Genomic DNA, 24411 nt, shown 5'->3' on the forward strand with positions numbered 1-24411 from the left:
GGAAATTTTACATCCTTCTCGGTGATTTAGAAGCGTGACAGGCTCCTGGCGCGCCCTGCAAGCTTCCTGAGATACCGATGGGGTTTGGGGGCTCCTGTTTTTTGGTTTTCCCATCTGACCAGTTCAAAACAATACCTTATGGTCAGATGTAGTTGTATTTTTTTCCAGTCTTTGTTAATGGACGGCAAATAGCTTCAACTGTTGAAGTGGCACGTGTGTTCCTTTTGTATGTGTGTGTGGCCTGGCTCATGGCACGCAGAAGTTCCCAGGTCAGGGATCCAGCTCAAGCCACAGCTGTAACCAGAGCCACAGCAGTGACACTTCCCGATCCCTAATCTGTCCAGCCACCAGCAAAATCTTGTGTTTCCTTTTTCTTTCCCCCTACGGCTGCACCTGCGGCAGGTGGAGGTTCCCAGGCTAGAGATCAAATGGGAGCTGCAGCAACACCAGATTCAAGCCACATCGGCAACCTACACCGCAGCTCAAGGCAACACCAGATCTTAACCTGCTGAGCAAGGTCAGGGATTGAACCCACATCCTCACAGACACTGTGTCACGTTCTTAACCCACTGAGCCACAGTGGGAACTCCCTGTGTTTCCCCTTTTTTGATGAAATCACCATCTTTTAACTATGTTTCTATTGAGTTGTTGGTATTTTTGTTAATGATTTGGTAACCGTCTTTAAATTTTAAGGAGATTATCTCTATAATAAGTACAGATATAAATCTGTATTTATACAGAGACATTATGTAGGTATGCACATTTTTTTTTCTGTTTATTGGCTTTCATTATGTTACATTTTTGTCTGTGCTGTTTCAAATATGTATAATTTTAATAGAGTCATCATGTTTTACTTTTTAGTTTTAGTGTTAGTTGCTTAGAAAAGGCTTCTTTAAAATTATTTCAAAAATGCTCTGTGCTTTTCAAACAACATGTGCTGGGCCAGATGACTTAAAAGCAGAGCCTGATCTGGAGGTCACTGGGGAGCCGTGTATGGAGGCCAGGTGTTTGGAGACACAGCGTCAGGGGTGGAGGGCAGGACAGGGCGGGAGGGGCTGGCAGAGCCCTTGTTTCAGGAGAGTCCCGTCTCTGCACAGCCCCACAGGGGCTCTGGCACCATGTTCCCCTCTCCCCCCTTGTGGGCTAAGAGGAGGCACTGCCCCCCGCAGCATCACTGGCAGCAGGTGACTCCTGGGCCCTTTGAGTCCCCACAGACAAGGGGACTTTCCAGGGAGAGCCAGTGAGAGACCTTGGCACCCACGTCCGCAGCAACTGGGTGGGTGTGCACAGCCTGGCAAAGGGATGTGGGCAGAACCCCACCGGCCACACTTCCCGCGTATTCCCTCGTTTCCCACATTCCCCCCCCCACTTCCTGCCTGCCTGTCCTTTCTTTTCACCTCCTTCAAGCCATCCACTGAAGGAGCCATTTGATGTGACTCATAAGGTAAACATCTCATATTATTTCTTCTTCACAAAGAGCTATGCTTGTCTCAACGCACGTCTTGAATTTTCCATTTTTTTCCCACTGTTTTGAAAGGAGGCTTTTATCGCATATTAATTTCCTACACACACTTGGGTGAATTTCCATATTGTGCGTTTCATTTAATAGATTGATCTATTTATATTTCCATACTACATTGTTTTCATTGGCATATTAATTAGCGTAGCTTTATGTTGTGATATCTGGTAAGTAGTGCAGATCCCGACTCTTTTTTTTTAAAAACATCTCTCTTGGATACTCCTGCTGGTTTATGTGGATAGTTCCACTTGTGTGCATATATATTTTGTGTGTGTGTGTGTGTGTGTATATAAATCTCGCTGGAGATGTTTATAAGTAAGTGTGCACCGTGATTGGAACAGCGTACATTCATAAGATCACTTTAAACTCAGGTCTTACTCAGGGAGGTCCGGACACTTAGCCATACCTAGGCTGCCTCTCCTAGGTCATTATGTGACTTTCTACTTGTTCAAAGATTTTCTGGGGGAATCCCTTAATATTTTTCTTTGCAAAACATTGCATATTTCTATTCGGGCTTATTCTTAACACACGTTTATGTTATCTTCCTCATATAAATAGAATGTTTTATTTAATTTTATCTGTCTATACTTTTTAAATACGAATTCTTGACACATCCAAATGATATAACACACCCACATACACATCCGAAAGACTTAGGAAAATCATGAGCAAAATTACAGAAATGAGAGTATGGAGATATTTAATTATGAATATATAAAAATAGATGATGGGTTTGTGAAAACTTCAGCAGAAACTCTGACGGGAAAAGAGATATCGGAATTCTCAGAGGTGCAAATAAATTTATGAGCAAAGAAATTCAACAGGGGAGTGTGGGGAATTCCTGTCTGGAAACGAGGTGCATCTGAGCAGGCAGTTTCTGCTGATAATTTCCCGAGTATCGTGAAGTGTGGTTTTTATCAGCAGAGGCTGTCTCCTCCTCCTCACGGGCGCTCTGGGCTCAATTATAAGCGAGCATGTGACTGGTCCCCAAGCGGAAGACGGGGCGATGTGGCCAGTGATGCGTCTGGACGTGGTCTTTAAGACTCGACAATTTGGAAGCGACGTCCCAAACGCACCTGCTCGTATTGGAAAATAAAGGACGGAAATAGAATATTCATGAAGAAAGGTTTTTGGATTCTGAATAGGACAATCTAAGTGGTGGAGCAAAGACTGTAACCGTGGGGAAAGGATAAAGATATTTAAAGGCTTATGTACAAAAGTAATGCATTTACACGTGATTGCGGAGTGAGGTTGGTTTCTATTGTTCTTCTGTGCTCTTGGCCGGTTCAAACGACACGAGAAACCAAGTTGGCAGAACCCTTCTGTGGCTCCGAGAAGTCTTCTGGAGCCAATTAGGGGTGTGGGAGCAGCGATGCAGCTTTATTAGAGGGAGGGAGCAACAGAAGGAACGAAGGAGCAGAGTCTGGGGAAGAAAGTTTCTGGAAGAAAAAGACTCAGGCTTATCACCCTCTGGGAGTCAGAAGCAGCTTTTGGAGAAAAGGAAGATACACTCCGGAGAAGCGATATGAACAGCTAAGCTTCGCGTTCCCATATGCGCACCAGGGGCTTGTCTGAGGATGTTATGGTTCGTTTGTTTGTTTGTTTGTTTGTTTGTGGTGTTGGGAGAAATCCAAATATGGGCAAGAGGAAAATAATTTAAAAAGCAGCACTAGGAGTTCCCACTGTGGCTCAGTGGTAACTAATGGGACTAGGATCCATGAGGATGCAGGTTCGATCCCTGGCCTCGCTCCGTGGGTTAAGGATCTGGTGTTGCCATGAGCTGTGGTGTAGGTTGCAGATGCCTCCCAGATCCCGTGTGGCTGTGGCTGTGGTGTAGGCCGGCAGCTGCAGCTCCAATTTGACCCCTAGCCTGGGAACCTCCATATACTGCAGGTAAGGCCCTAAAAAAGCAAAAAAAAAAAAAAAAAAGGTAGCATTAGATGATAAAATGAAATGGTATTAGGAAGGCTCTTTTAAGCCATCAAGTGCTATTAAAACATTAGGAAACGCATTTACGATCAGGTAGCCAGGTTGTACCAAGGTCTGAATACCGTTTCATTAAAGGTCGCCATTAGTTGCGCCGTAATTTCAGGTAAAGTCTCCTCCTTACAGAGTGGGCGTGACAGCCAGCTGGTCTGCAAAGGAATACGATGCTCACAGCAAGGAAGTGACCTTCTGGAGGATGAAATACCTGTCTTGTTCCCCTACAGCGATGCTTCGGAAACTGTATTTTCCCTTTTTGCTTTTGTTTCCTCAAGTGACAGAACTACTTTAATTTTAATTTTTTTAAAGAAATGAGTGCATATAGTTGACAAGATGCCATTAAAATGAGACATGACCCAAAACAGCAAACCCTGCCACCTCCTCTCTTCCTCCTCCTTCCTTCCTCTGCTTCTCGGAGCCTTTCCCAGAGACAGCTCGTTGCCTCTCTGACCGCTGTTTCGTCTTTATCTCCAAGTCTCTGAACTATATAATTACGCTGCTCTATCTTAGTGTGCAAACTGTAGGCAGTTTCTACATTATACTCACAAACCGGATGCAGCAAGTGTCGGAAGGTGAGGCTCTAAGGGCCTTGCGCTTTCCGCCCACCCCCCAGGCACCCACTCCCTCCCTCCTGTCTGCCCAGTCCCATTGGCGATGGGCAAGTCGCCTCCAGGACGGCCTCTGAAAAGTATTGCAGCGCCCCGTGATGGCTTTCCCTATTGTAACAATTCCTGTTTTCCTTGGAGCCAAAAATGACTCATTTGCTGTCCTAAGTATGACAAAGAGTCCTTTCCCGGAGCCCCTTCGGGAGCCGTGAGCCATCACGGTGATGCCGCAGGCAGGTGCACCAGCTCGCGCATCTGTTTCATTTCCGGCCCCAGGAGTGCTTCCCCTGCCCCCCAGCCCCCGCCCAGGTGGCCCCACAGAGTCCTCCGATGCATCTTCCACTCGCTCCCCAATTTCCTGGAGCACAGATCTCCTGCGACTCACTCCCTGTTTCCTTGGAGGTAACCCCGAGAAAATGCGTCACCTTCATGGACCCAGCGTGTGTTTACGAGGGTATAGTACAAAACAAGCAGTGATCTAGGAGTTAAGGATACACACATGTATGGAAATGTACATATATCCATCCATCCACATAGACACACACACACACACACACACACACACACACACACACACAAAAGAAGGTGCATTATGAAGGCTCACGGTAAAAACCGCACCTGCACACTCACCTCCTTGTTGGGATCCGAAGCAGGACAGGGCTCACTTCCCCACCTGCTTCTCCCCATCCCAGCTCCACCCCGCCAAGGCACCACATAATCTGGTTTTGTTTTTACCATTCTTTGCATTTCCTTTACCATTTTACCAAGTTAGCATACACCCCTGAGCGGTGGATTGCTTCGTTTTTCGGTGGATTTCTTCGTTTTTCAGGCTCGCGCGTTTGTATAGAACTGGCGCTGGTGTTTCCAGAGTCTTCAGCGATTTGACTTTGTCACGTGGCTCTGATGGTCTAGGATCCATACATACAGACGGACCTCGCTGTGCTTTAGTCAACGCTCCTGGTAGAGGGTGCGGAATCTTTTTATCACAATTACTTCATTCCCTCTTCTATTGACATTTGGGCTGTTTCCAAGTCTGATGCGCTATTATAAATAACGCTGCTCTGAGTATTGCAGGTTTCCTGCTGTGCTGACATTAATTTTCGTGTTCGTTCTGCTTGTGTCCCTTTTTGCTCAGGCATATACAATTAGAGCGGTTTTGCTGAGTCATGGGTTATATATGTGTTGTGGTTTTTATAAGATAGAGCCTGATTATTTTTCACTGCTCCAGGGTTTATAAACCAGCAGTGTTTAAGCAACACTGTTATTTCCCATATTTGCCTACAGGCGTCAAATTTTAAAGCATGACGTCGAGCTTTCTGGCTGAAAATACGGATTTTATTTTAAATTCTCCTTTCGCTGATTATTAATCAGGCGTATTGTTGATCCCTGTGTTCCTTGTCCTTTTCATCTTCTATAAAATACTTACATATTTTGCTGTTGGGTTTTTTTAAAACTATCGATTATTGAAAAGTTTTTGTTTCACATTTAAACTTTTTTTTTGCCTTTTGTCTTTTTAGGGCCACACTCGCGGCATATGGAGGTTCCCAGGCTAGGGGTCCAATCGGAGCTACAGCTGCCGGCCTGCACCACAGCTCACAGCAACGCTGGATCCCGAACCCACGGAGTGAGGCCAGGGATTGAACCCACCTCCTTATGGACAGTATGCCATAACCTGGCATACTGCTGAGCTGCAGTGGGAACTCCATTAAGAAAGAATGAGGTGCCCTTTTCATGGGTGGGTTAAAGTTTCTTTTAACGTCTGAAGCAACTCTTTGAATTATTTCCTTCAATACGTTTTCAAAGACATGGTTTCGGTTCTGTTCTAAGGGATGCCATGTGTCTGCGTGTTGGCATTTACTTTTTCCACCTTTCACGTCCGTGACTTTTCTCTCTGTTCCTGAGCTCTGAGTTTTCCATTTCATTTGGCCTCTTCTCCGTGCACCCGTTTTGGGTAACGCTCGTTCATTTATTTAACGAACGTGTATTGAATTTTCCTCTGTGCCAGGTACTGTTCTATGGCAACCCTGACAATATTCCTGCTTTTATGGTGATTAATTTTAATGAGGGAGGAAGATAATGAGCCACAAATACATTATTTAAACTCAGGTCGATTCCTTCCATTAAGACAGATGCAAGAGGGTCCCAGCATGGAGGGTGGCAGGAAATCTCTCCACAAAAGGATGGTCGGAAAGTTTCTCGGAGATGCTGACCTGCAGTAAAATCCCAAAGAGCGGGGCACCGGCGGAGCGAGGGCAAATGGCTGCTGGGGCAGCGAAGCAATGACCGCGTCAAGGACGAGGCCCCGCCAAGTGGCTGGTGCGGCTGCAGCGGAGTGTGGGCAGGGGGTGGCGAGGATGCCAGGGCCGCAGGGAGTAGCAATACTGGCATAAGGGTGTTTTACTCAAGGCCAGATGCAGATCTTCTATTTCAAGGGTTCAAAATTCACTAAGAAAAAAAAAATTGAAATGAAATGATATACATACCAAAAATGATCAAACATACTCTGGAAATCCACCAAAATATAAAATCTTTCAAAATATGGTTAGGCACACATCGCTGTTCTATAAATCACTGGGAGAAAAAGGAGTAAGATTAAAGTAGTAGAAATAAAATAAACACTAGGACAAAATAAAGCCTAGGACAAAATGCCCTGTAGGGAAATTAATCTCTGTCTTTAAAACACAATCATAAAAAATCATTATGTGTCAGTTAATTTCGTGATGGTTGAATCTTTAGAGGGTTTTTGGGGTGAAAATATTTTTACCTGTTGAAAACCTCTTTTTGACTCAAGAGTATAGAAATAGTAAGAAGCTCCATCTGGTTTGGGTGGTTTTTTTGTATTTTTGGACTTTTTTTAAATCTTCAGATACCCCATTCCTCACTTGATAATCTTGAGATTATTTTGAGGAGTTATTTTTTTTCAAGGTATTTTTTTATTGATGCCATGATTTCCTGATCTTTCTTTAATTGACGGCAGGATCTTCTCCGGTTGTGTTTCTCTTCTCCGTGTCTGTCCTGTGTAGACAGGATTCTCCACAGCCCCCGTGTCTGTTTCAATCTGTCTTGTTTATGCTCCGTTTCTATAGAAAAGCCTTTGAACTTTGGCAAGAGTCTTTATGCCAACAGAAGCTTGGCGTGCCGCTTGCAATATAGATGCCCTCCCCGCGCCTCGCGCCCCCGTGAGACTTGCAGGCTGGGCTTCGCTTCACCTTTTGCTACAGTGCACGATCGGATCATGGATCTTGATCTCAAGATGTAAAGCGTTCAGCTTAAAGGGTGTGTGTGTTGAGACCGAAATATTGATTCTCCTCCCCCAATCCAAAATAAAAGGCTGTGTTTTGATTCTCAAAACCAGCACGCTTCCTGGAATTCTGGGCCCTGGGAGACGGCCAAGGGTGAGACTGTGTGGGGTCTTAGGCCAGGCTAAGGACCTGGTTCCTAATGCAAGGAACTCCTGGGAGCTCCCGTTGCAGCTCAGCGGTAACGAACCCGACTAGTATCCATGAGGACGCGGGTTCGATCCCTGGCCTCGCTCAGTAGGTTAAGGATCCGGTGTTGCTGTGAGCTGTGGTGTAGTGGGCAGACATGACTCAGATCTGGCATTGCTGTGGCTGTGGTGTGGGCCGGCAGCTGTAGCTTCCACTGGACCCCTAGCCTGGGGACCTCCATATGCCGCAGGTGCGGCCCTAAAAAGCAAAAAAAAAAAAAAAAGCGATAAATAAATTAAAAATGGAACTCCTAAGCAGGTCTCCAGTAGGAGCGGATGCATGCACACTGGGCGGAGAGCAGAGTGGACTTGGGCTGCAAGGGGGCTCAGCTAGAGCAGTAGGAGTGGTGAGGACGGGCTGGGGTCAGGATGACGCAGCTTGAGTTTCCCTCCGGGTGTGGACTGGAGGTGGGGTTGGAAGGGGGAGGGGTGTCCCAGGTGATTTTAGGCTGTTGCCGCTGCAGTTTGGTAAATCTTGGCGGAACTCACTGAATGAGAAAAGATTTGAAAGGTGCAGATGTAGGCGTTGTAGGCTCCGACGTGCTGTGCTGACCTTTGGAAACCCATTAGACGGCAAAGGCGGCCGTGGAGTGGGCATTTGTTTGTGTGTGAAACCCTGAGCTTCAAGAGGGGAGGGGCCGGGGATAGAACCCTGGTCTGGGGTGGGGGGACGACTGGATCCCGGGGAAGATCTCCCAGGAAGGTGGGAAACTGAGAGGAGGGGAGGCCAGGGAGGGACCACCCGAGAAGCCAGAGTGAAAGGGGGTAGGAGGACGGTCTGGGAGGCGTTGGGGAGGGGTGGCCGCCCAGGCAGGAGGGGACCTCCTTGGCCCTGGAACCCAGAGCCAGGAACATTTCAGGGAGGGCCACTGTCAGACACGGCGACACAAAGGCTGTTTTCTTTTTAAAAATGCAGTTGAAAGGAGAGTTCAAAAGAGACGGAGAGAAAGCAGCGAGAACTCTTGTAAAGGATTTGGTCATCAAGTGGAGTGGAGAAACGGGTCAGTACCTGGAAAGAAATGTGACAGGAGACGATTATTTTTAGAAGAATGATTCTGGAGCATGTTTGCATGGATGTGGGACTCTCCAGAGGAGAAATCCGAGGGGAAACCAGTGACGCCGGAGAGCGGAGACAAGCCTGCCCCGTCCTGGGAAGGGGCGGGGGTCAGGGTCAGGGGCTCGGGCAGAGGGAGGGGCTGGCTGCAGAGGACGGTGGGCAGGGAGGGCACTCGGCTCCGCAGAGGTGGAGAGAAGGTCTCCAAGGACCGCTTCTGGGCTTCCTGTGTGATAGAAATGAGGTCACAAGACGGTGTTTGGCTGACCTCAGAAGTTGACTGTCTGAGGCTGGGCGAGTGCATTGGCCGGGATGGATGCAGAGCTGAGCCGAGGGCTCTCCTGGGATGGAGAGGTGGGGGAGGTGGGGTGAGCCGAGGTTCCTGGGCACAGATGGAGGTGCCAGCTCGGAGCCCAGTCGTCCGTCTGGCTGCAGCCAGTTCCTCTGCCCAGTGCGGAGGCAGCAGCTGTCCTGGGACCAGAGGGACGGGAAGTGGGGAGAGGAGGGTTTATTCCAGGGAGAGACTTGAGCATCTGCGCAGAGATCAAGGCAGGGACGGAACAGAGGACGCTGCAGAGCGGTTAGAAACGGGGAAGGGCAGGCCCGTCTGTCCTCCTGCACGCGGCCTCCATCCTGCTCTTCATTTTTGTCATGTTTTTATTTTTCTCTGCAGTTTCTATTCTGAGCTCTGCCTGCCCATGTTCTTCTCCTGTGTCACAGCATCTCTGGCTATAAACCTTTTTTTTTTTTCCCCTACTCTGATTCTTTAGAAGAACCCCTTCATTCTGTTTATGGTTGTTCTTCTTCTCTTTGTGGGGATGTGGTAGCCTCTTCAGGCAACTAGTTTTGGGTGCGTGTGTTTAGTCCCCCTCTTCTTTAGCCTTTGACTCCTTCATTTTTTGGTCTTTGCACACACCCGGTGCTGGTTCCTTGTTGACCATTTCTCCTTTTTAATGAGAGAGATTTTCCTGGAGGACCTAAGAGGAGGAGGGTCGCTCCTCCTGGGAGCACGTCCAGCTGCAGGAAGCCCCAGAGATGCCCCTGGCCGTCAGAGCGGGGCTGTGCAAATCAGCACTGTTGCCAGCTTTTCCTTTCTTCCTCCCTTCCTTCTTTTCTTTTCTTTTTTTTTTTTTTGTATTTTGTCTTTTTAGGGCTGCACCCATGGCATATGGAGGTTCCCAGGCTAGGAGTCGAATCGGAGCTGCAGCTGCCGGCCTCCACCACAGCCACAGCCACACCAGATCCTAGCAGCATCTGCGACCTTCACCTCAGCTCATGGCAACGCCGGATCCGCAACCCACTGAGCAAGGCCAGGGGTGGAACCCGCGTCCTCCTGGATCCTGGTCGGGTGCGTTATTGCTGAGCCACATCGGGAACTCCCCTAACCTTACTTAAAAGACATCAAGCTGTGTGACCTTTGTGGCGTAAATGCTTCGCTTAGCCTGGTACCAGTGTTGATCAATCCTCTCCTGTGATGCCTGCATTTTGACTGCTGCCCACCCTTCTAGTCACGCTCACCCGTCTGTGTCCAGCTGGGCTGTCCGGATCCGAGATGGCAGGGACCCTCTTGAGCCCTTCTGGTGCAGGCAGGCGAGAGTGTCCCTTAGGGGCCCTCAGGGAAGGAGACCTGGAGGGCCAGAGGCCAGGCGGACGCTCAGCTTCAAAACCTAGTGCCTCATTCTGCACAAGAGATCTCAACAATTTACCGCCCCCATCAGCAACGTGGAAAAACTCCTGTGCCGCCTCATCTTCCGATTGTGTGGTTTCAGACATTAAAAAATACCGTCAATCGAACATGTGCAGACTGTGTCTTCAATTGCATTTCCCGGTTTCCCGGTTATCAGCTCTGCGTGTCTGCTTTTGAACAAAACGTCTCTCCACGAAGGTCGGCCCCTTCTGCACTGGGGTGTTTTGCTTCTGCAGTTGCACTAAAGGACTTCTTTATGCACTCTTGATAGGAATTGCTTATGTCTGTATGTTTTCCAAATTTCTTCTCCTGACTCGTAACTTACTTTCTTACTTAAGTTTATTTTGGGAAACAAAAGTTTTAAATTTAGATACACTCCAATATTTTCATTTTAAAATTTTATTTAATGCATTATGTGTGTCTTATTTAACAAACATTCCCTATTCCAAGGTCTAAAAGACACTCATTCTTTTTTGTTTTTTTTTTTTTACAGCCACACCTACGGCATATAGAAGTTCCCAGGCTAGGGCTGGAACTGATGGGAGCTGTAGCTGAGGCCATAGCCACAGCCACAGCCACAGCAATGCCAGATCTTTAACCCCCTGAGCGAGGCCAGGGATGGAAGCTGCATCCTCTCAGGCACTATGTCGGGTTCTCAACTCACAGAGCCACAGCAGGAAGTCCCCGTTCATTTTTATATGAGAGGTTTTAAAATTTTGTTTTTGACATCATTAAATACCCGAGCATGCTACACATCTCGCAATTATTAACCCAATATTGATACTTTATGGTTAATCAAAGAGGATGGATTCAGATTTCCTTAGTTTCTAGCTCATGTTCCTGGCTAGACTCTTTTACCACTGATAAAACCTTTCCATAGATTAAAACGATTTCCATGTTAACAATTATTGACTCTGAAATGAACAATTATTTACTCATTAACTAATTCATGATTTTCGTATCTCCTTCCCGATCCTCAGTGTCCCGTTTTTGTTGTTTTTGTTGTTTTTTGTGTGGATTAGGGCCTTCGGGACAGATTGAACAAAAGCGTTGGTAGCCAACTTCTATATTTTATTCTTGATTTTGAAGGGACTCTGCTAAGATGCTCCTCGTTAGGATAATTAGATTTTTCTAGGTATTTCTGGGTGTTTAATCTATCATAATGTGTATTATTTTTCAGATAAGGGTACCTGGTCGTTTTAATTAGAAAAAGCGTTTTTTAAATTATAAGCGGAGGTTCATATTTTCAAGTGTAACCAACATACCCACAGGCGGGGCGCATCCAGTAAGTGTAACACCTGATGAATTTTCACACGCGTGTGACCAGCTCCAAGACCAGCAAACAGAATGTGGCCGCGTCCCGCGAACTGCTAGGGCCCCCACCAGTCAGCTGCTAACCTCACTTCTAACTGCGAGTTTTGCCTTGTTGGTCCTTTGTATAAATGGAACCAGCTGCCACAGACACGCTCCTGTGCCTGGATGTTTCCCTCAGCGAAAGGAGAAGCTGTCTTTCTTTCTTCCTCTTCTCCTTCCTCCCTCCTTCCTTCCTTTCTTCTTTCTTTGTTTCTTTCTCCTTTCTCCTTTTCTTTTCTTCTTTTCTTTTCTTTTCCTTTCTTTTCTTTTCTTTCTTTCTTTCATTCTTTCCTTTCATTCTTTTCTTTCTTTCTTTCTTTCTTCTTTCTTCCTTTCTTTTCTTTCTTTCTTTCTTTCTTTCTTTTTTCTTTCTTTTTTCTTTCTTTCTTTATTTTTTCTTTCTTTTTCTTTCTTTCTTCTTTCTCTTCTCTTTCTTTCTTTTCTTTTAGGGCCACACACTGCAAGCAGATTGGAATTACCCTGGTTTAGGGGTCAAATCAGAGCTGCATCTGCAACCTACACCACAACTCATGGCAACGCTGGATCCTTAACCCACTGAGCGGGACCAGGGATGGAACCTGTGTCCTCATGGATTTTAGTTGGGTTCTTTACCACTGAGCCACAGCAGGAACTCCAACATTTCTGGGTGTCACTGTGGACACTGCGTCTCCTGGGGCGGGGACGTCATGGTGTGGGTCCCCTAAGGCTGAGGCGTGCGTTCCTTTTGGGAAGCTTCTAGCCGTGGACTCCAGTGGTAGCGCTGGTAATGCCTCGCTATACGTCCTGCGAGGAACCTGCACGAATATTCTGTTCGGTAGGAATCTAGGCGTGGAATCGCTGTGCGTAAGACACAGATTTGCGGAGCGGGAGGGATCTCCCGACTGGCTTCCCGAGGAGACGGGGCCGATCCTGGTCCCTCCCCAGCAGTGCGTGCTTTCCCTTTGTTGCACAGCTTGGTCAAGTCCTGCCGGTCTGCGGAGCGTTTTGGTGGATACACACTGGCTCTGGATCGTGCTTTAAGGTGCATTTTCAGAATGAGTAATGAAGAGCAGTGCATTTTCACATATTTTCTTGACCACTCGGATGCATATTTTTCTGAAGTGTCTCTTCCGTCTTTGCCTAATTTGCTTTGGAGTTGCCTGCCTTTATGTGGTTGATGTGTATGTGTTTTTCATTATGTTCTAGACACAAGCCCATGTGTTATGTGTTTCACAGGAATTCGCTCCCAGTCTGTTCCCCGACTTGCACTTCTAACGATGTCTTCTGGGGAACAGATGCTCGTAATTTTAACAAGGTCAGATAGAACCATCTTTCCCCTTTATGCTGAGCAATTTGTAAGTCAGGTTTAAGCTCGCTCCCTGCTCCGAGGCCAGACAGATGTCCTCCCATGCTTTCCTCCGAAAAGACTTTATTGTTTTAACCCTTCAGTGCTAAAAAGTCATCCCTACTGGATGTCTGCACATGGTCTAGGTAACACCATGATTTTCACCTCCTTACAGCCATCCAGTTGGCCAAGCCCTATCCGTTAAGGATCCTAGGCTTTTCCACGCCACCGCAGTATGATTTTTGTGTTAAGTCGGGGGATGGGAAATGCGTGCTCTGGTTCTGGTTCCGGTGGTCTGTTTATCTGGCCTTGCACGCACACCACAGATGCAGTTAATGCACTTTCATGGTGGGACGTCTCGTGTGGCATTGCCTGGGCTCCAGTTGTGTTCCCGTCCTGCTAAGTACCACCGCTAGGCTTGGCCGTTTGCGTTTCCACATGAACTTCCAACTCAATATATCAATTTCTATACACGCGCAAACATTGTCCTAGCAGGGATTTGTCCCCTCCTCAGTTACTATTTCGGTGAGAAATACTCAGTACAGTTTGTATGCCGTTATTTTTGCAGATGCTTTTTATTCGATTAGAGAGAGTCTTCTGTTTGCTACGAGTATTTTTTTTTCCTATGTGTCTGTGTGTGTTTAACGGGAATGAATGTTGAAGCTTTTCCTGCGTCTAGTAAGATGATGCGTTTTCCTGGTGGAGTAAGGCTTTCCAAAAGTAGAGAGTAAATGCTTTCCCAGTAACATTTTTTCCCATCAAATTTTACTTTATTAGATATTAATGTTGCCATGCCAAATGTACTGGGTTACTATTTGCCAGAAAATTTTCTTCCTTTTATTCTCAGACCTCAGTCTGTTCATATTAATAGGATATTTATGGATTTCTGGCCTTAAGACAATTTATCTTTTCCTAGTTGGGGCGATGAGTTTACTTACATTTATTGCACTTGTAGATATATTTGACCATGCCCATCGATCATAATTCATTAAAATCTGTCTACCATTTACTTTTCTTCCTTCCCGTTTTAAAAATTAATGTATTTATCACTTTCTAATAAGACCTTGAGGGTTTTCTCCTCCTGATGCCAAACATGTGCCGTCTCTTCCAAGACCAGCTTCAACTCTCTGTCACCAGCTGACTGTCCCACAGTTCAGTGCAGTTCTGCCGCTAACCCCCAGAGGTGGCACAGACCGCACAGGTTCAGGGCTCCGTCCCACAAGACCGCCCACCTCAGGTGCCCCCTGACCATGAGGGCGCAGGCTACCTGCAGTTCCACTCAGCCAGCTCCACATTTGTGTCTCACCATCCCCTGCGCCTCCAACAATCCCTAGAACAGGAATACGCTTTATTTCCATTAACCGATTTACTATAAAGGACACGACCCACAGCCTTCTGTGAAGGAGAAACGAAGAGGAAAGGTGGGAGCAGGGGGCATGGTGCTCACCCCCCCCCCCGGCTGGGACCCCCACCCTCCCATCTCCCCTACTCCAACCTGGCTTTCAGGGGTTCGTGGAAAGCCCATTCTGCAGACAAGAGGGGTCAAGTCTTTGGCCTTGGGTGGTTGCATTCCATCTCCAGCCCCTCTCCTCTCCCTGGAGGTTGTGGTTCAGGCAAAGTTCCAACCCTCTCATCAGGGCTTGGGCTTTCCAACCCGAGCCTACCTGGGGCCCCGTCGCCAGCCATCTCATTAGTATACAAAAGACACTGAGCAGCCCAGAGGCTCCAAGCACTTTAAAGAGCCAGAGGGGGATGGGGAGACTAGTACTGGTTATTTTTCATTCTACCACAAATGCAGACTTCAGCAGGTGCTTCTGTCTGACGCAGGGGCTTGGCCAAAACGCCTGTTGCGTTTATTGTATTTCTACCTTTGCTTTCCAGGTATTTTAGACACATTTCCTCTTTTTCCATGGTCTCTGTTCTGTCTTATTTTGCTAAGAACAGCCAAGTTCCCCAAGGTCTTTGTTTCAGATTATCTCCTTTAACTCCTCCTTTTTAATTAAAATAAAAATCTACTTTCTTGTGGTTCTTCGTGAGGCCGAACTTCTGAACGCTCCTGTCCTTGAGAATAGCTTATCATATGCCCTCATATTTGAAGGGCAGTCTCTCGGGAGAAAAACGCTGTTTGCAAACTGGAAGTCCTTTCCTTCAGGCGTTGAGCCCAGGACCCCGTCACTGCCTTTTATATTCGCCCGTTGTAGGAATGCTGACACGTACAAAGGACAAAGAGGAAGCAAACACTCCGAAACATAAAGACCTGATCGCTTACGGAGAACCAAGGATAAGTAACCCGGCACCGGATGTGTACTTATGAGATACTTGTTAGCTTTGTGATCATTTCTCCTGTTTCTATTTCTAGGGCCGTCTGACATCCGTTCTCTCTACGTTTCCTCTGAAAGAGTCACGCTCCACTGCCTGGTTAGTTCAGCTCCTCTTCCTCCAGGCGCGAGGTCAGGCCCGTCCCGGTTAGCTCAGGCAGACAGGGGGTGGGGGGGGCGGTGTGAGCGAACCCCAGGTTGGGTGCCCAGGGAGGAGAGGCCTCGGGAGGACGTGCGTGGTTCAGATCGTCACTCCCTGCTCCCTGGAAGTCCCTTGGCCACTGCTGTTGCGGAAAGGCATCTTCTGTCCACTGGTGCCAAGCAGAAACGCGGAGACAAGAGTTTTGGGTGAAGGAGAGAAAAATAACGAGAGGCCATGGCAGGCTAATGCCTTAAAGACTGTGCCTTCTGTTGGGGAAAAGGGACCCTCGGCTTCGATCGTCAGTGTCGGGAAGTGAGACACACCAACACAGGGAGAGCTCCACAGGGCTCCTTCCTTCTGCAGAAGGGCACAGGTGCTCCCCATCTGTGAGGGGCAGGCAAGCAAGCAGGTGCGCGGGAAGAAAGACGAACCCCCTCTTCATCCCCACGCAGGTGGTACCTCTCTCCCCTTCCCATGGGTCAGGTCAGGGCGCACATTCTTCTCTGTTGCCTAATTTGAAACAAACTGTTACTGGGAGGAGAAGGAAGGGGGGTGGAGGAGGGGGGCTCAGACGAAGCAGGAACCAAATGGAGGAACCAAGAATTCCTTCCATAGAAAAGACACATGTGAATTCTCCTACCTCCTCTGGGAGAGGAGAGGAGACGGCCTCCTAGTTGGGAGTGGAGAAGAGGGCTGTAGATAGGGTCGGGGTAGGTACCAGCTTGCATCCTTCAAAGCGGGTGCTTTGTGGCCCCAGGGCAGGTTCTGGTGGTCCTTCTTTCCGGAATGAAGAATGCTTTCTTGGGCAGTTAACGTCTTCCCTGTGTTGAGGGTTAGTTCTGCAAGGGAGCTTAAAGATATTGTTCTGTATATTCCTTGAGGAGGCACCAGGACCTGCCCCAAGGCTGGGCTCTTATTTCTTGACGGCTCCTCCCTGGGCTCTGTGTCCCCTCCCTTCCCTGATTAGCAACGGTTTCAAGCTGCGTTTCGAAACTCAGAGAAGGTCACGGTGGCTGAAGCTTACTCCCTACAACAAGAAAGCTTTTGTGCCCAGGAGCCCCCACGGCGCCCTGCTCGGTTTCACTACCAGATTTCTCGGCTTCTCCGGGAAGAAGCATCAGCGTTTCCATGGTTTCCTCCTGGGTTCTGGGCCCCGGGTTTTGGGCGACACCATTGCTGTCCACCTGTAACTGGTGCTGGGACAGCAGGCTACACCCCCCCCCCCCCGAGCGGCCCCCCACAGCGCCCCCCCCCCAGGGCCCTTCACACTTTTCTCCATTGAATGAGCTCCCTTCTATGTCTGCCCTGAGCCTGAGAGCAGAGTCAGTGGTGAAGCTGGTGGGTCTCCTGGTGGCTGATGCTGTCTTGGGAGGGACCTGCCCCAGACCTGGTCCCTCTCCCCACCTGTCACCTGGGAGCTGCATGTGGCCACCTGCGTTCTGGGGGCACGGGTGGTGATACCCCCACTCTCTGGCTTCCACCGCGTTGGGCTGCTCTGTTTCTATGCGGATCTGGGGCTATAGACGCGTCCCCATTTGGGGTTTTGCTTTCTCTTTCTTATTATTTTAGAAAAAGATTACTTACAGTGAGTATAAAACACATCTTTAAAAGCAGAAATGAAAAGTGACTTCTGAATGAGAACTGGGCCTCGCCTCGTCTAGGACTGAGCTGAGCAGATAACGTAGGGGACAGCGGGTGGGGAGGGCCCAGGAAGGCCATGCTGGACACTGAGCCTTGCGGTGGTGTGACGGGGGTGGCTGGTGACCAGGCCCTGGCGCCAGCTCTGGTCCTCAGTGGCTCTGTGGTTGTGGACAATTCTTACTGCCTCAGGATATGGGGTCTTTACATAGAAAGGGAAGTCTGGGGAGGAGAAATGTTACATTTTGTACTTTGTGATGTTAAATCTTGGGGCAAGCGCCAGGGTGGAGGGGAGAAGCCTCTGGTTTCTAGAATGTTCCTTTCTGGGACTTTAGTCTCCAGTGGTCACAGCAGAGGAGGTGAGTCAGGCGTAAGGTGCTAGGGTGTGAAGGCCCAGCAGCCGAGTGCCCAGCCCAGGATGGACATGGGTGGAGTCTGTGCCCACTTGGAGCAGGGGGGCCTTGGTTCAAGGCTCAACCCCCAGGCCTCCCCCTTCACGTCTGTGATGTGGGGGTGGGGCTGCTCCCATCTCATGGGACCACAAGGGGTAACCAGGTGGGGGTGGCGCCTGCCATGGCCCCCCACATCCTGAGCCCTCAGCGATCCCCAGCCATCACTGTTCGTCATCACATAACTCTCACTGCGGGCTTTTACGTCCCTTTGGGGACCATTTAGGAGGACGTGTCACTTCACAACTATAAAATTTTACAATGAACCAACCGTACGAATCTTGATCCTCTGTGAGGAAGGGCTGGGTCTCGTCCACCCTGTGTAGACAAGGGAGCTGGCTACGCCCCCAGCCTCCCTCGGGACCACCCCATTCCTGCAGAGTGGTTTGGGGGGGGGCTGCTCTCTGTCACGGTTCACACGGGTGCCACCCAGGTGCCATGCTTGCACATGCATGCACCTGTACGTAAGCACACACATGATTAGTGTGCTATTAATTACTCTCCTGCCCTATTGATACCATATGCTTCTCATTAATTACTGTGCATTTGCGGAAGCTGAGGTTCATGGCTTCTCATGACTCCATAAAATGCCATCCGGTTTCCAGTGACCGGAATAGACACCCTGTAAGGCTCCTTCCTGCCCCGCTCCCTCCGTCCTTTCTCTCTTCCCTCCCTCCGTTCCCCTCCCCCCTCCCCACGGTCCTCGCCCTCCTGCCATCAGCACCCTCCCCCAGTGAGGGCTTCGCTAGCATCACGCAAAGTGCCTGAGCTGCTGCAATGGATGGGGGGCAGGGCTGCTGTCCAGGAAGGATCGATCCCCCAAGTACTGTTGTTTACTCATGAACCCTGCTGGCATCGAGTCCATGCCATCCATGGGCACAGTTACTGGGCCGAGAGTGTGCAGGGGTGGGGTTGGGAGGCCGTGCTCCAAGCCAGGCTGCTGCTTTGAGAGCACTGTGGGTGAGGGCTGTCGGGGAAGCAGGTGCCTGGGCCATGGGGGCTTCTGCAAATGCGCAAGGAAGACAGACCTATGAGGGAAGAAGAGCCCAAGTCCAAATATTGAAACTGAACTCGTAGGAACAGGGCAGAGGTGGGCCACGCCCGTGAAGGTGGGAAAGGCTGGCAAGTGTCAGAGGCTCCACGGGTGCCATTTCCGGCTTTCCCTCTCGGTGCTAAAACCCCACTAGAAACGCATTTCGAATCTATATACTCAGGCTCCCCAGCCGCCACTCGAAGACTCACTGCTCAGTGCCATCCAGTCAAGTAGGCTGACCTTTGATTTTATGTCCCCCTCATTGAGAATCGGGTCAGGAGAGAAACTTCCAGATGAACTCAGAGCTATTTGCGTTATTAGGATGTAATTCTCGGTGGCAATTATTCTCTGCCTTTGGTCATAAGTTATCCCATCCTTTTTATTGAGAACATTTATTAAGCACCTCGGCCATCCCCAGAAGGGTGCTGGGAGGCAGAGGGTGTGAGGAGGAGCAGGGCTGAAGTTACTGCCGTGAACCCACCAAAGTGGGAGGGAGGCACCGAGACACTGGGCAGGGGGGCGGGGGGTACCGCTATCAGGGCGGAGAGTACCCACTGCAGCCTGGCACTCACAGGAGTTACAGCGCCTGGTTGCCCTTCTCTCCAAGGAGGAGGGACGGGCTGGGGGAGCAGCCCCACCTGCACGCCTGGGAGACCCTCCACGGACAGCCTTGACCCTGAGGCCTTGAGCCACCCATACTGGTGTGTGCCAGGCCCGAACCAGGCAGGGGAGGGGGGCCTGCCAGGGGGACAGCCCAGAGGGAGTTGCTCCAGGGCCAAGGGCAGGGTCACTATTCCAGACGTAATTTACAGAGGGCCGACCGGGTCCTTCTGGGTGGAGGCTGAAAGATGCTCGTGGCAGCGCTGACGTGGCAGCCTGACCTTGGAAGCGGGTTACGTTTTGGAAAGTGGAGACGCGCAAGCGGAGCATTCCAGGCGGGGACCATCGCCCATCCCCGCAGAGGGGGCACCAGAGTGCGCCAGACTTGTGTCCCTGGGGCGGGGTGGGGGTTGGGTGGTATCTCAAAGCAAAGGCATCAGTCACGCTGTGGGAGGAGGCCAGGACGTCCAAGTGACCGGAGGGCCCCCGCAGCAGGAATGCTCCAGGGCCAGGGACGTCGCCTGGGTCCTAAGTGAGAGCTGGGACGGAGACTGCGGGTCTCCGAACGGCTCCATGGGGGAACTTGGTGATGATCCAACGTGGGGGGGTGTCCTACAGGGAGGAGCAGAGGCTGGCTGAGAAACTAGGGACCCCACGGAAGAGCCGGCATCACCTGGGAAGTGCCTGGCACGACGGCAACGTCCGTCCCATCCTCACCCAGAGGCAGTCAGCTCTGCGGGGCGGGGCCTCGGGCTGGGGGCTGGTCACCTCCTTCACGCTCCCCACCCCCCACCACCACCACTTACTAAACCTGGGCAAATCACTTAAACAGCCAAGAGCTTTGGGGGGCAGAGGGGAATTTAAAAAATAGTGCTGCTTTTTTTAAAAACACCAAATACCATGTATCCATGGTGCATACTTGGTGAAATACAGAAATGGACCAAATATACAGGGGTGGGAAAGAATCAGAATGCAGACTCTAAATATCCTCACGGAGAGCAGATCCTGTTACATAAGAGACCCTGCCTGTGGGGGAGGGGGTGGTAGGTGGGGGAGTGTGCTGTCTTGGGGAGCAGGTGGAGAATTTGAATGTTCTAGGAAGTCCACGTAGGAGGTGACAATGAGAGGGCGGGAAGCAAAGAGAAGGAAGAGCCAGAGGGAACAGCGAGCTGGGGCCCAGCTGATCTGGGCCCTCCACCCCCCACCCCCCAGCTAAGAGGGGGTGCACCGGTCAGGCCAGGGAGGCCCAGAGAGATCCCACACTTGGATTCCAGAACCTGAAACAGAGAATGAGCCCCAGAACTGCCAGACATCTTGGGGAAGCTGAGTTTCTCAGGACACATGGAGTTGGGCTTTGATGGGTGTTGGCAGGAAGGGGCAAAGGAAACACTCCCCACAGTGGAAGGTGCAAACTCAGCTGGAACTAACCGGACTGTTTTATCTATTGTCAAATTATCCATATATAACTGTTTATTCTTATTTACTCACAGTATTAAAAACATCAGCTTATACCATGTCTTACCCCAGGCAGAAGAAACATAATAGTTAAAAAAAAAAAAAAATGCCAGAAGTTCCTGCCATGGTGCCTGTGGGTTAAGAATTTGACTGTAGTGGCTCAGGTAGCTGAGGAGGTGCAGGTTCGATCCCCAGCCCATTGCAGTGGGTTAAAGGATCCAGCGTTGCCACAGCTGCAGCTCAGATTCAATCCCTGGTCTGGGAACTTCCACATGCCGTGGATGCAGTCATAAATAAAGAAAAACAATTTTTAAATGAAAAGATGCCAGTGTTCCCCCATAGAACTTAAATGTTGGGGGGAAAATGATATACATGCAATGAAAGTAAATATGTCAGATTCCTCACTGCAGATCCAGTTACCACCCAGGACACGAGTGAAAGGAGTGGACATTGCCTCTCACCTCCTAGCCAGCTTCCATTCCCCAGTGGAAGGGAACTGAACTGGACCAGCGGGGGAGGAAAGGGATGGCCACCCCATCCCGGTGGGGGGCTAGAGGGGTCCTCTGGGTTTGAGCTCCCATGGACACTTGCCAATGAACCAGGACCCTCCCAGGACCACTGTCCCTGGGCTGGGAGAGCTGGGGGCCACTTGCGATGGTTCCTTGTCTGGGCCAGAGGTGCCCAGGTACCAGGTCAAATGTGATTCTGGGGTTTCTGCAAGGGTGGTCGTGATTGAGATGGACATTTGAATCAGCGTAAAACAGCGGCTTCACCCCATCCGTGAAAAGCCTGGGGAGAACAAAGGGCACTGACCCTCCCCCAAGGAAGAGGGGATTCTTTCTGCCACAGCCTTGAACTTGGATGTGGGCTTTTTTCCCACCTTCTGCCGAGAACTATAACCTTGTCTGTTGGTTCTCAGGCCTCCGGACTCAGATTAGGGCAGCACCATCAGCTGCCCTGGGGGTCCACCTTGCTTGTCCACCCCAAAGGTCTGGGGTGTTCCGAGCCACTTTCTTCAAATAAACCGTATTTGTATGTCCTATTGGTTCTGTTGCTCTGGAGACCCTGGAAATGCACCACACGGTCCAGAATCCTCTGTGCTGATATCGGCAGGTGCCGCCTGGGAACACCACATTGGGCAGGGTCTCAGAAGGATGCATATTGTGCAGGTGGATGCCCAGATGCCTCACCAGTTACCTGGCGACCTAGGTGACCTCGCACAGTCCGATCCTGCAATTCACACCCCTGGAGTTACTGGATTTCGCACGTGACTTGGCCTCACTACAGAAAATGTGTCAGGGATGCGAGGTGCCACAGAGAGAAACAAAGTAGGTGAGTCTGACAGCCTCGCTAGTAAAGTAACATCTTCTTTGGAGTTTCCCTTGCCTCTACATGCAAACTGTATTTGCCTAGTTTATAGCAGGCTGAAGATTTAATTTCATTTGGTAATGTAATTTATAATGTAATTCAGTTATAATTCCCATATCATAAACATCATTCTTTTGGTGAGTACAGTTCAGTGGGTTTTAGTGTATTCACAGAGCTGTAAATGAGTAGAGAACGTTTCGGCGCCCTGGAAAGAAGTTCTGTACCCTGTACCCACTGGCAGTTATCTGCATCCTGCCACAGCCCCTGGAATTCAATAATCTACTTTCTGTCTCCACGGTCTTGTGTATCCTGGACACTCCTCATAGGCAGAATCATGCAACATCATCTTTGGTAACTGGCTTTCTTCAATCAGCGTAACGTGTTCCAGATTCAAGCACATGTCGGTAGCTCACTCCTTTCTTACGGCAGAAAACCATTTTACTTATCCTTTATTCGATTGGCATACCTTTAGTTGTTTCCCACATTTGGGCTATTAGGAATAATGCCGCTGTGAATATTTACACACAAGTTTCTGTATGAACATGTGTTTTCTTTTGTTTACCAAGTAGCGGCATTGCAGAGTCACGTGGTAACTCCATGCATAATATTTTGAAAAACAGCCAAACTTTCCTAAAGTGCTTTATCATTTTAAAATCTCACCACCAATGCACAAGGCTTATGATTTCTCCACATCCTTGCCAACACTTGCTATTGCTTTTTCTTTAAATCTTAGCCAACCTAGTAGGTGTGAAGTGGTATCTCACTGTGGTTTGAATTTGCATGTCTCTAAACACTAATGATGTTGAACATTTTTTTCATGTGCTCATCCAACATTTACATATTCTCATTGGAGAAATATCTATTCAAATCCCTTGCCTACTTTTAAACTGATTCATTTATGTTTTTACTGTTCAGCTCTGAGTTGTTTACGCGTTTTTGAATACAAGTATTTTGTCAGACGTAGGACTTGCTAATATTTTCTTGCATTCCTTCGCTTATCTTTTAACTTACTTTTGGCCACAGAGACTTTAAATTTTGATTAAGTCCAATGTGACGTGGTATCTAAGAAACCGCTGCCTAAACCAAGACCACAGAGTGTTATTGTGGTGTTTTTCTTCTACGAGTGTTACAGTTTTATCTCCAGTAAGAGCTACTGCTCCTCTTAGCAGAGTCATAATCTAGGGTTGCCAGTGAGTTAATTCTTGTTTATGGTGTGAGGTAGGGAGTCCAACATCATCCTTCACTGCGAACACTGTGGGTTCCCTTACTGTCTATTGAAACAGCTATTGCTTCCTTCGGGGCTGGTTTGGTACCTTGTCCACGACCAGTTGGCTGTGATTACTACAATGGTCAGCCCTGGACTCTATTCTCTATTCTCTCCTGTTTATCTGTGTTTCTACCCTTATGCTAATGCCATACTACATTGACTAATGCAGTTTTAAATTTAAAAAAATGTAAGTCTCTTGAATTTGTTCTTCTTTTTCTGGATTGTTTTGACTGCTCTGGGCCCGTTGCATATCCACAGGAATTTTAGGATCAGCATGCAAGTTTCTCCAAAAAAAAAAAAGGGGGGGGGCCTTTGGGATTTTGATAAGGATTTTATGTGTTAAATCAGTAGATGAATTGGGGGACTATTATCATCTTAACAATATTAACTGTCTTGATCCATGAATATGGGATATTTTCCCATTTATTTAGATCCTTCTCAATTTTTTAGCAATGCTTCATGGTTTTCCGTGAACAAGTTTGCACGTCCTTTGTTAAATATGTTCCTAAGTATTTTACTCCTTTTCATGCTATCGTAAATGGATGTGTTTATAAGTTTCTGTTTTCGGACTGTTTAATGCAAGTGTATAGAATACAATTAACTTCATATATTGATCACGTACCTTGCAACCCAAGAAAACTTGTATATTGATTTCAATAGTTTTGTGTGTGTGAGCATTCCTTAGAATTTTCAATATGCATGGTTATGCTATCTGTGAATAGAGATCGTTTTGCTTTTTCCATTCCAATTTGGATGCTTTTTATTGCTTTTCCTTGCCTAATTGCCCTGACTAGGCCTCCAGTAAAATGTCTAATAGAAGCAGTGAGAACAGATAGAGCCATCTAGTCCCTGCGCTTAAGCAGTATTCTACCTTTAAGTATGATGTGAGCTGTGAGATTTTTATATATAGCTTTAATCAAGATGAGGGAATTTTTTCCATTCCTAGACCCTTGAATTTTTCCTATCATGTTGGAAATTGTCAAAATATTTTTACTTAGCGTACTGAAATGTCTTATTGTTTTGCCCTTTACGTTACTGGTATGGTTTATTATATTGATTGTTTTTTGGATATTTAACTAACACTGAAATCCAATTTGGTCGTGGTCTCTAACCTTTTCTGTGTGTTCCT

The sequence above is a fragment of the Phacochoerus africanus genome, chromosome 7 (genome assembly GCF_016906955.1).
Source record: "Phacochoerus africanus isolate WHEZ1 chromosome 7, ROS_Pafr_v1, whole genome shotgun sequence".
Taxonomy (NCBI): domain Eukaryota; kingdom Metazoa; phylum Chordata; class Mammalia; order Artiodactyla; family Suidae; genus Phacochoerus; species Phacochoerus africanus.